This window comes from Wasmannia auropunctata, unplaced genomic scaffold (genome assembly GCF_000956235.1).
Source record: "Wasmannia auropunctata unplaced genomic scaffold, wasmannia.A_1.0 LD335987.1, whole genome shotgun sequence".
NCBI classification, from domain to species: Eukaryota; Metazoa; Arthropoda; class Insecta; order Hymenoptera; family Formicidae; genus Wasmannia; species Wasmannia auropunctata.
In genome coordinates, this window is record NW_012026903.1 from 407,127 (window position 1) to 419,644 (window position 12,518).

Below are 12,518 nucleotides of genomic sequence, written 5' to 3' on the forward strand. Positions count from 1 at the left end.
CTCTCTCTCTCTCTCTCTATTCTCTCTCGTTTCAATTTTAAAATTGTTAAGTCCATTTAAAAGCTTACCTCAAACCCTATTCAGAAGCGCATTTGCGGCTGGTCGCGGTCAAGCGCCGTTTCGCTATATTTTCTCAGGAGTCCCTCCGGTCTCTCGCGCGCTGAGCGTCGCGCGATGCGTCGCGATGCGTCGCGTCAACCAACGCGTTGTCGACCGGATCTCGCGCGTCGGCCACGTGACGTGGCACGTATACGCGAGCGTCGGCAGGCGTCGAGACGCCGCCGGAAAAGGGGCGTCCGCGGCTTTATGTTCCCGTTGGGAATTCCGTTCTCATGCCTCACGGCGTTTCGTTTCACGTCGACGTCCCGCCGCTGCACGGTGAAACTACCGTGCCCGTACATGCACACGCATGTACACATACACATACGTACGCGCGAACATGCGCGCATGTTCAAAGCCGCACTGTCAGGCCGGACACGAAACTTTGCCGGATCGCCTGCCGTGATCCGCGAGTCACGAGACGCGATACGCGTGTCAGGATCGGCTCCGCGAGACGATCGCGTGCGCAGATGTATTAGCAGATTGTTGTTGCAATTTAGCGTTATGTGATTAGCGTGGCGCACGGCGTGTGTGAGCACTTAGTAAATTGGCTCAAATCAAATAGTAACGATATTTGGAATTGTGCAGGCATCCTTAATCTTAGAATATTTGCGACTATTTTTGCGCGTGCAATTTTTTTAATTTACGTAGACCCTCATTCAAATAGTCGAAGTTTAGCCTACTTCGGTTCGGTGTCGAAAATAATTTCGATTTCGCGATTTTCTCATGCTTGGAATACTTAAATTTGCAGAATTTTAATTTTGGAGCGTTCAAATGCGGGAACATCTGCAGCTTATACGTAGGATTTCTATCTTCGAATTTTGAACCTTCTGAATTTTGAGGATATTAACCTTAGGAATTTACATATTCTTGGTGTTTTCGTATAATTCTCGCATAGAATCAAATTTGCGTATATTCGCATCTTCATGTAATAATATTTTCATATATGAAGATACGTATACATACATATATATCGATTAACAAATGTATGCTATGTCGATTTAACTAACGAGTTACTAGAAATTCTAATAAAGTTAACGTTTATTACGATTTCTACAGACCATAATCTTATTTTCATTGTCCATTAATATTTCAAAAGTGGAACTATTTATTTGCCCAATTTCAATGGAAATCGATATGCAAAAATATCCGTAACTTGCAACCTCAATTTTGACGAGGTTTCGAATTGATTTTTCCTAAACAAAAATATTGAAATATCTACAGTTTTCAAATCATATGTTATTAAAAAAGGTATTAAATTACTCAATAAATATTATCAATTTCGTTAAGCTTTTGACCCTTCGGCGTTTACGTGAAATCAAGTCAAAAAGGTTCTTTAAAATTACATGGGAGAGAGAAGTGATTTTGATCGTATTACTCTTTATATGACTTTACATTTTACGTTTTACTGTCAGTTATTCTTGCTGTTTTATGCCACAGGCGTAAAAAAAAATCCCCTTAGTCTCCGCTGAGGATCAAGCGGGAAAACGTCAGACGTAAACGCGTCGAGCGAGAGAGAATCCTGTCGGCGACGAGGAATTTAAAGTTCGTTCGTGAAATTCGAACATCTTCGCACCATAGTACGCGCCAGATACGAGCACCCTCGAATTTAAGGATGCTCGAACAACTGTTGCGTGCATCCTTCGCAGCTTCTTCCGCGTCGTCTCATCTTCCGCACGACTGCTCGCGCAGCAGCATGCGTCGCGCGGCGCCGCGCGTTGCACCGATTCGCGGCCACGCCGCGCACCGCGCCGCGCCGCGCGGCACCGCTCCGCTCCGCTCTGCCCTGCTCCGGAATATGCGCGGCGGGTTCGCGCGTGCGAGAGGTCGCCGCGGGCGGACGGGACGCCCGACGTCGCGACGCACGGCGTCGCGGCAACGGGTGCCGAGCGCCGCGCCGTCAGTTTGCGTCTGCCTAGGGTCGCGACGTCCTCGCCTCCACGTAGCACCGAGAATATCGCGTGCCCCACACCGCTCCGTGTGTACGCGATCGAACGACCGGACGGCCGACGACGACGTCACCGTCGACGACGTCCCCGACGAGAGGGACGCCAGTAAATCGCAACGCACCGATCTATCGCGATCGATAGATCAGAGCCACGTGACTGATCGCCGCGAGCATCCTTCCTCTCCGCGTCTCGGCGATCGACTGGTCCGGGGGAAGTTTGAGGGAATCCTCGGGTGTTCCGGGGTGACCTGAGAGAATTCTCAGAATTCTCCTAGGATCCTTGAGAGTCCTTGGAGAAGTTTGCGAGATAAGTCGGGGACTTTGCCAACACTCCGGGAAGCAACCCGGAGCGTCTGAGATATCTCGCGAAAGTTTAAGGAGACATAAGAAAGCTTGCAGATTTTTGGATAAGTTTACGAGATGGCGAATTAGTTTGTAAAAAGCTTGAAAGCTCGCAAGTTTTTTACGGAAGTAGATCTCGAAATTTTGGAGACGTGTGGAGCAGCAGTTGGAAAGTGTTTGGGACATTATCGAGAGCCACTGAAAACTCCGACAAGTTTTCAAGAATCTCCAGAGATCCTCTGCAGCGGGGATCGGAAATTCTTTAGCAATCTGCGAAAATTTCTACAAAAGATCTAACGCGATTTCAGTTTCAGCTTTCGAGGATCGTGTTCCAAGGTTACCGGAATAACTTTTTGCGTCGCGTAAGATTTTTGGTCACGTGGCCGGAGAGTTTCAAAACTTTCGAGGATCTATCCTGAAAGTGTGCGTCGTGTCAAGGGAAGGACTTTTCTTAGTTCGCCGCTATTTTTATAAGATTTGAAGGAAGACTATCCGATCCGAGTAAAATTGAATAACAATGAGATTAATAAAGAGTTAACTCATCTGGTGTCCTCTCGCGCGTCTTACGATCTATCAATCCATTATCGAGGATCGCAAATTCTCAGCAGATGAGTGTTTCTCCAGGACTTTGAATCTTTACCGAAGGATATTTTCACTCCGCGGTTCGAGGACCTTAAAGTGAAAGGCCTTGACGTTTAAAGGGCTTTTGGTTATCTCGCCCCGTCATGACTTCGAAGAGTTCTGTTTGAATAGTCCTGAATACAGTAAGAACGACATAAGTGGAATTATCGAAGACCAATAAAGCCTTGAAGTTGATCGATCTGCAGCCCAATATTTTTGAGGAATCGGTGGATTCAATTCAGCGACGTGGGGGACAGAGGGTAGATGGATCTATTTTGATATCTGACAGAATTGTTCTTTCCACTGCAGTAATTTCGGTGAGTAACGATAATCTTTAATTGTATTTACATCTTGGATAGAATACGAATGGTGAACAACAAAACAATAACCATAACGGTATATATTTGAATTTTTTATTCTATTATATCGTATTATAATTTAAAAGTTTCTCTGTCAAAAATAACAGCGTAAATCGATAGGAATACAATTTTTATATAGTAATAAAAACGTTATTATTAATGTATTAAAAATGCTACTGAATTATGCATTTTTTTGAGATGAAAAACTTATATCCAGAAAAAAAACTAGCAATTTATTAAGTACGAGTAAAAAATAATTATTTCGATTATGCAACTCTTATGTATAATCTTCAGTCAATAAATTCTTATATATGGGTATGAAAGCTTTATAAAGAATAACATCCTTCGTGAGTAGCTAATTCTGTCCTAAAATTAAGCATTCGCAATATAAAAAAAATATTGAAATATTTTTGTTAATCCCGCAGGAGCAATTTAAATTTAAACGCATAAAATCCAAACGCATTTATGGATTCATGGAATTTTTATCGTGTAATTTATTACATACCCCATGCTGCATCCCCGAATATATACCGCCTGGTATTGTCACTTGTTTCGAGCGACATAGTTTTACATAGTAATAACATAAATATTCAAATATCCACAAATATAAATATTCCAAAAACCGGACTAATAAAATAAATATCCGAGTAAAATGCAGAAAGAGAATATTCAAAATATTCGTGGGTATTTAGCCATTCTCTAGAAATGACGATTATATATGTAAAGCTCCAAAAGAGAGATAGAGAGAAGAATGTCAAAGAGAAGTCAGATATCTTTCGAAAATCGAAATATCTGTTTTCCGTCAATTCAAACGCACAAAATCTGAAAACATTTACGGATTAGCGAGCTTTAATCGCGTCATTTATTACCACGTGCCATCCTCGAATGTACACCCCGCCGTATTGCCGTTTGTTCCAAGCAACGAGTTAGATTACTGCCGGGTGAACTTCACAACTTAATTCTCTTTCGCGTCGCAGCAGCTGCGAAATATCAGTCTACGCGATTGCCCCGCGAGCTTACGCGCCTCACTCGCAAAATCTCCGGCTCGGATGAGCTCTGAGCGCGACTCGCAAAACTTGGCACTAAACTCCCGCATTACCCTTGTCGTTCGCTCTCTCGCAGACTAGACGACGGGCACACTCTCGCTGCACACTAAAACTGCTGCCGGAAAATTCGTTATCAATTTCTGCTTATCGGGACGTGCCGTCGCTCCCGAATAAGGACCCGTTCATCCGCTCGGACGAGCCCTGAGAGCTCGTGCATAGGGCGAGGGGAAGGGGGGGAGGGGGAGGGCGGGGGATTAACTTGAAATCAGCACCGCGGCGTGTACTGATTACGAACAATCGTAATTAAATTCTTTCCACGCTAATGACTGCTGGCACTTGAGCTCCGTGCAAATGATATTTAAATTAGCACGCGTCCCGTATACTAATCAAAGCCGGGGCCTCTCTTCGCGCCACGGACGTGCTCCCTTTCCGCCGAATTATTAATTAATATCGCATTACGATCGCATCAACTTTTCGTGATTTATCTGGGAAAAATTGGATACTCGGGAAAATCGTTTGAATAATAATCTCGATAACCCTGTTTTTACAGAAAATTATTACCGTCATTATAACGTTTATAACGATATCTTATCGATTCTGTGAATTTTAATAAACGCCAAAGGTAAAAGCACGCTTTTTTTTACAGCAAGGAGTCGATGAGAATTCTAAAATTGACAATTAGTTTCAAGTTTTTATCAGAACGTAAATTATTATACAATATAAAATTTAGCGAATCTAATTTATATTGATTTATTTATTAAAAAATTAAGAAATTAAATTTTGAATAAATTTTGTTAAATTAAATATCTGTTAGCTTTAACTTTTAAAAATGTTCCGTGTAAAAAATGCCTCAAAATATCTATTTCAAATAATCATTCCGAAATTACAAGATTCGAGGAATGTATTATTCATAGAGTCGCGAAAATATTTCGGTCTATATCGGACTATTTCGGACTCACCTTGCGGGTTCGCTTGCGTCAAGGTGGAGGCAATATTTCACGTGGTTTATTAGAAGTATGTTTACGAAACGAGGATAAGTGGCTTTTTCATTAAACAATCACGATTGTTTACACAAGGCCTCGCGAGCATTGCAGTTCTCTCGCTAAAATAACCGCTTGCCAATATCTACGTACGAAAATTTTTCAGCGGTTGAAAAAAAAACAATCAATCTCGAAATCGATGTTAACCAAAAGTTTTGTTTCGCACACAAGGGGAAATTTTCGAAAAGATCAATAATAATTGTTTTTTCCGCGGAAAGTTAGAAATAAAAAAAAATCACTGTCTGTATTTTCACAGTGGCTTTTTCCAAATGTATGAAATTACATATTTATAGCAATTATGTTCATTAAACATAATTTTGAAATTTGGCAATTTGTTACTGATTTTTTTCTTAGACTAAATTTCAATTAAATGCCAGATACTTTGATATTTTTTAATTTTCAACGCTAGACATCTTGATTAATTTAAATCTTAATTTAAAATTCTATATTGATGCAATTTATAAAATGAAATAAAGTATAAAAGAATAAATATCAATTTATAAAATGACGTCTCGATGTCTTTTTCAAGAAAAAATGACCAACATTAAAAATACTTGCAAGATTTTCATATATTATTTATGTGTATGTGTATTTAAATAAATTTGTGTGTGTATATAAAATACATTAAACCATTTAAAAAGTACTGAAATAAAAATAATAGAATCTTAACAAGCATGATTCATGATATATATAAAGTTAACTACACAAAATTCTAACGTGTACCTATTAAATTATTTTATTACTTACAATACAATAAATGAAAAATAAATTCTATTTAAAAAGATTTCAATTCTTCTTTTTCTCCGTCTCTTTAAAAAGAATTAAAATATAGATGAAAAAATATAACCAATAAATATAATCTAAATAAATAACTTTTCCATCAATGTAAGATCAAAATATTGGTAAATTACTGCTTTCAAATAATAAAGTTTTCAAAGCTTTTCGATCACCACTTTTGGTCATTATTAGCCGTATAATTACTGTTTAATCGGTGATAATTTATGAATATAAAAGTACGAGTATCTGCACTCACAGTAATTTTATATCAAAGAGTTATAAATTTTATTATGTAATTAATACGACCTTTTTTTACAGAAATATGTCAATAAGCTCAATATTCAGAACGCGCTAACAAAGTTCCACAGGTATGTCTGTCGAATATCAATGGATGGTTTCAAAGCATATTCCAACGTGATTGGTTAATCATGCGTATAGAATTTTATCAGAACATTGTGAATATAGAGACCATGAATTCTCAATTTTTATATATAATTGATTTCTATTGACTTTTATATAAATTTGGATGTAAAATATTGTTAAATTTATTTTAACAGTCGCTGTATAAACAAATGAATAAATGCAATATTTGTTTGAAAAAAAGTAGGAATATTAATAATAGAATATAATAAGAATATAATATTATGTATAAAATAGTTTCATCGAGTTTATGTTTATTTCTTAGAATAAGATGTTATATCACGTACAAAAATATGTGTATGTATATATATATATATATATATATATACATTTTTGTCTTTTTTTGATTGTGTAGATTTTGGCTCGTTTTATATAAGATTGGACATAAATTATTTTATACTAATAAAACGATGATACAGACAAGATGTAATGTGCAGCGCGCAGATACAATGTAAATAATTCCAAAGAGCGTAGTGGGTTTCCTGAAATACTCCAGTTCTGCACACGCAGTATAACATTCGCGTGCAATATTAAGTATAAACTGAAACAACAAATTTCTGCAGGCGGGACAAATGTTACAACACAGTCCGAATGGCGGCAAAAGCAGCTGCATTCCAGCTGCGCAGAAGTGCATCCCGAATGCGGCCGGTCGGCTGCGCAACATTCCGCAATAGCTGCGGTCATTTTGAACACGCTGGGTTAGCCAGGAATGTTAATAGAAAATACTCGGTGTCTCCAGACTTTAATTATGAGGCGCGAATGGTGATCGCGCGAGGGAGAGAAGTCGAGCCTCGGGGGTAAAGGGGTGAGATGGTGAGAACGGGTTGGCGCAAGAAGGGAGGAGGATAGAAGCCTCCACCCCCCCGTGAAGTCTCGAATTACACAGAGGGTGAAAATCGTGCCGCTTGTTCAACGGAAGCGTCGCGTTTACAACGAAGAAAGTGTCGGGAATTGGCAAGATCTCGGACTGTTCGCGAGATATTGGAACAAAATGGCAAACTCGGAGAAATCCTGAGCGCCCTAAAGAAAATACGTTGCGCGCGGAAGAACACGGAGAATGAGGAAAACGCAGAGACCCAAATAGGAAGAGAGAGAGAAAGATGCAAAAGATCGAAATGAGTCGTGGAAAAGTCGTGAAAAACGTTAAGAACGGGAGAAAGAGAACAAGAAGAGATAAGGCTGTGGAGAGCCCCAGGACGTTATTGCGGAGTCTCAGATTTCGCCTCTTCCCTTCGCACGCGCGACTTCGCGTCAGGTCGATTTTCAAGGTTGATCTTCGAAACGAGCCGCCGTTGCCGCAATGTTAAATCCGCGATTAAAATGCATTGCGTAAAATCAGAAGGGCGGCCCTGCGCTCCGTTTCGTTCCTGCACGGCGAGTAAATTACATAGCGCCGTCAATCCGGCTTGGATTTCTCCAAAGCCCCCGGGTTCACGCGAGACGGAGCAAAGCGGAATAAGGGGAAGTAGGAGAATGGCGCGCGAGGCTCAACGAAGGCAAGTTGAGCGAGGAATGGAAGGACGCGCGCGCGCGTCGTCCCAAGAAGAGAGGCGAGGTTTAAAATCGGAGCGGAAACTGGACCAAGAAAAATAAGGAAAGCAAAGCGCGTGATAGTACGAAACGAGGTAAACCGAAGCGGGGTAAATGTAAAGAAACGAAGCAATGCAAAGCAAACGGGGAATATAGTGGAGTGAAAATAGAGCAAAGCAGGGGTAAAATAAAGCGTATAGAGGGCGAAAAGGTGGAGAGAAGCCGGCGTACGAACACACAAAGTAAACTGTAGGGCTGGAAGAGAAGCGAAATGAGGAAAGCAAAGCATAAGGCAAGGTAAAGCGCGGTGAAATAATGCAAAGAAAAGTGGAATGTAACGCAAAAATAAAACCAAGTAGAATAGATTAAAATAGAACAGCGTGGAGTATACGGGTAAATTGGAGAATAAATCAAAATATATTGAAGCTAATGAAATAAACTGTAAAGGCAGCTCGTTGAAAAAATGAGGAGAGAATTGAAAGCAAAAATGTAGCGATGTAACGTAAAACAGGGATAACAAACATTATTATTTCATTAATTATTGGCGTTTCTGTTGTCGCACTGAAAAATGTTTGGTCGGAAATTTCAAATATTGGATTAATCGAATAAAGAATTTTGAGAAAGAATAAGCCCCTTAGTTTCGATATCGATTATCTATAAATCATATAATCCAAATAGCATTATAAAAATGTATAACAGCGATGTGATGAAAACACAACGGGACGCAGATTAAACGCGCGCGCTACACGCGCGCGCGTTATCTGATGCGACATATTTATATGTTATAGTAAATTGTTTAACGCAGTTTTTCGGATGTAATCGAAGCGATTTATATTATTTAGACGAACATAGGCGCCATTTCCGGAGTTTCGATAATATACGCATCTGGCGAGGAAAAGGATTGAGGGGAAAGGGGAGCGGGAAGCGAAATAGCGACAATGAAAATTCGTTATCCGTTGTAAAATGAAATTTACGCGCCGGGCGCGATACAATGGATCATCTCGATCCAAACGTATCGCTTTTTGCAGTCGCGAGCCGAGGGTTCGACAATTCCGCTCACAAGCTGCGTGTGAAAGATGTGCCGCGCGGATTTATCCGCGAGCGAGTCGCCACAAAAGCGGCCCCTTTTCGCCGCTCTCTCGCGTTTACGTGCCAAAATGCGTCACGAAAATACGCTGCTCGCAGCTGCCGGCCGTGTTCGATTGAGTTCAAAAGGATCCAAAGATTTAACGGTTTTGCGATCCACGGGACCGCGGGACGGGACGCGACGGTCCGAGTTTGTAAAGACGCGACGGAGATCCGGAGCTACGGATATTTAAGTATCTAAAGCGGAATGTAACACGCAGGGGAGATATTCCGAAGTAAATCGCTGCAAGGAGAGCGCCCTTTTATTCATTTCGCTTTGACGCACGTGTATCGCAAGTAAGTTTCATACACTTTTAGCGAATATCGAGGCGAGTCTAAGGATTTAAGGATCTAAATGAAGAGACATCGATGAAGCGTGGATCTCGCGATCTCATTCTTGCACCTTCGAGAATCTACACGGAATCTCAATATTTATTGATTTTAAAATTTCAGACTTTGAAAATTTAAACTAGAAAGGACGTTCTTAATTCCACAGTTCGCTACAGACCTAGTAAATATTTAAGGATTAAGTAAGTAAGCTTTGAGATCCAAAGTGTCAGATTTACCGGCGCAGTGACGCAGGTCTTTAAATGCTTTTACTAGAAATGTGAAGAGAGCGTCTAGAATCATTAAACTTTGCATGAAGCATATTCAAATATTTAAATTTTTATATGCGTCGTTTTTCCAAATGTTTTATCTACGGTATTAATCTCTGCTAACATTTCGTGACAAATATAATACGTTAGTTGAGTTCCAAAATTTAATTATTTTGACTTCGTCTCAATTACAAAAATATTACAAATTATATACAATTTATCGCTCTTATTATCATCGAATAAAAAAAGATAGATTTATTTTCAAGAATTTTCTAAAAAAATAAAAAAATGAGGATTTTTTTTAAAAAGATTATGTTTTTCTGACTCACGAAATTCCACATATTCTATTCTCCGTATATATATTATTTTAAACTCTGATTATTAAGTCCATATATCTTCAAGCACCTGCGGATTCATAAATCGTACAACTTCGTTGTATCGAATACACAATGGAATATTTTAAATAAAATATTAATGAAAAAAAAAAAAGAATTTGCACAACCGGCACGCAAGTACGGCGAGATCTCGACGTAAGGACGAGAGCCTCTATTGTTTGCATTTCCACGTATGTACGGCTCCTTGGAAAACCGGGTCCATAATTTTAACGTTTTTGCATGCCTTCGTCTCTCTCTCTCTCTCTCTCTCTCTCTCTCTCTCTCTTTCTCTCCCTCCCTTCCACCACATTTTCCATTTTCTCTTTCTATTCCTTTATCATCCGAGAACGGGATGAAAGCTCCGACCGCATGAAAGCGCGCCTTTTTGCCCCGGGAAATAAAAATTACCATGTCAGACATAAACCGCTCCGTCTCTAGCTTTTTTTCCCCACCACGCCTTGCGGACTTTCTTCCACCTCTACGAATCCCCGTCGTCTCATCACACTCCACCGTTCGCGCCACTTCGTGAAGGAACAAAGCCGCGTTGCCTAGAACTGATACACTTTATTAACGTGCCCGATTTTTATTTATAGATACTGAAGGATAGTATTTCTATCGAAGATTTATCTGAAATTCATTTCCAAAATTTCTTATTATAGAGTACATATTCAAGATTTAATTATTAAAATATTTCATGTTAAAAATATGAATATCACGTGAGAAAAACGTCATATATAATTGAATTTTTTCTATGAAAAAATGTTACAAGTTCTACCAAGTAATATTTAAATTACTATATAATACAATATTAGCATAAATGTCTTTGCAATATTCACTAATTATTTTATATCTCATTCACGTTTTTGTAAAACATTATGGAACAAATAATTGTTTTCGAATAAATTTAAAATTAGTTTATAGTATTATTCGTGACCAAATCCAAATCCTATCCAAGTACTTTTACGAGATTAAATTAATCCTCTCTTTTCCCTATCTTAATTTGTCCTTTCCTCATTTAATTTTTTTCATTTAATGGTGCCCGATTTCCTGAAATTAGCGATTTTCTCCTTCTTTTTTTTTATCAGAAGAGGAACCATCTGCGTTCTCTCTTTACCGGCTTTTATCTTTTTAATGAAGAGCTACGTCGACTTCGGGCTCGTTCAAGAAGGAATCGAATTCCGGCGACGACAGGCGGAGAAATCGGCGGAAGCTTAAAAGCTGTCATTCGCCGGTGCGGTTGCAACGGAGTGCAAGAAGTGCAACGTCGGCTGCATCTCGTCTCGCATTTACACCGGCAAGGAGGATATTCTCTCTCGGTTCGCTAGCAATCGAGTATTCCAAGGAGTTAAATAATTGCTAACTCCCGCGGAAACTTTCCCGCAGGCAGATCAGGCGCGTGAAAGATCGCGTATCAATGACATGGAAAATGGAGAAGATCAAAAGAATTTCGAAAAGACACGGGGGGACTGGGGAGATAAAGAAAATTGAAAATACCGCAAACATAAAGATCTTTTAGGAACTTTAGATCTTAAAGGACGCGGAAAATTCCACTTTGGAAAATTGACTAATCTAAAAAGTAGATAAAAATAAAGAAAGTACGCGAGCGCGAAACTTCTGGGGAAAGGCAGACACGAAGACCCAAGTTTCGAGGCAGGGGAAAAAAATGAATAAAAATTGAAATGTTACGAAGTGATATACGAATCGTATGGAAAGATGAGGGAAATAAAGTGTACTGCAGAATTTTTGAAAAGTGGAGAAACAGAAATAAATATGGAAATTGTAATTACAGAACTGAAGGCATAGTCGAAAAGTAAGAAATAGAAAAATTAAAAAATTCGGAAGAACGAGAATATTCAGAGATCACGCGGGGAGGAAACGGATGACGTCGATGTATTGATTGTGGCACGTGCGTGGTGTCGGTATACAGTCCTATAAGCGTGCACGTGTGCACGCACACGTGTACACGCAAAACGCATTTCGATGCTTCAGACGGTTGGACAGTTATTGGTACTTAGAAGAAAAGCATCGGAGAACCATAAACTTGGGCGATCGGAGGTTACAGGGGCTGCACGGGACGACGGGGGGATTGGGAGGAGGAAACGTCCCCGATCCGCGTGCAGGATGCATCTGCATTTAAAGTGGTTGCGCTTGCCAGATACTCCGCTGCGAAATCACGTGATGCGTGATTTCTATTGTTTCCTTCCTATCCTTTCTTTTCTCCACGGATCGACGGCGTTCCGA

The 12,518-nt window shown here is 39.9% G+C and overlaps 1 protein-coding gene and 1 long non-coding RNA gene across 2 annotated transcripts in view; one reads left to right on the top strand and one right to left on the bottom strand.

Annotated features, from left to right (window-relative positions):
- Positions 1 to 12,518, bottom strand: part of LOC105454199 — a 43,185-nt gene that overhangs the window by 9,824 nt on the left and 20,843 nt on the right. The window lies entirely within an intron of this gene.
- LOC105454198 overlaps positions 2,008 to 12,518 on the top strand; it is a 165,566-nt gene continuing 155,055 nt past the window's right edge. Inside the window, exon 1 of the mRNA XM_011696665.1 lies at positions 2,008 to 3,327. The gene's annotated coding sequence lies outside the window, so the exon portion shown is untranslated. The remainder of the gene's footprint in view (positions 3,328 to 12,518) is intronic.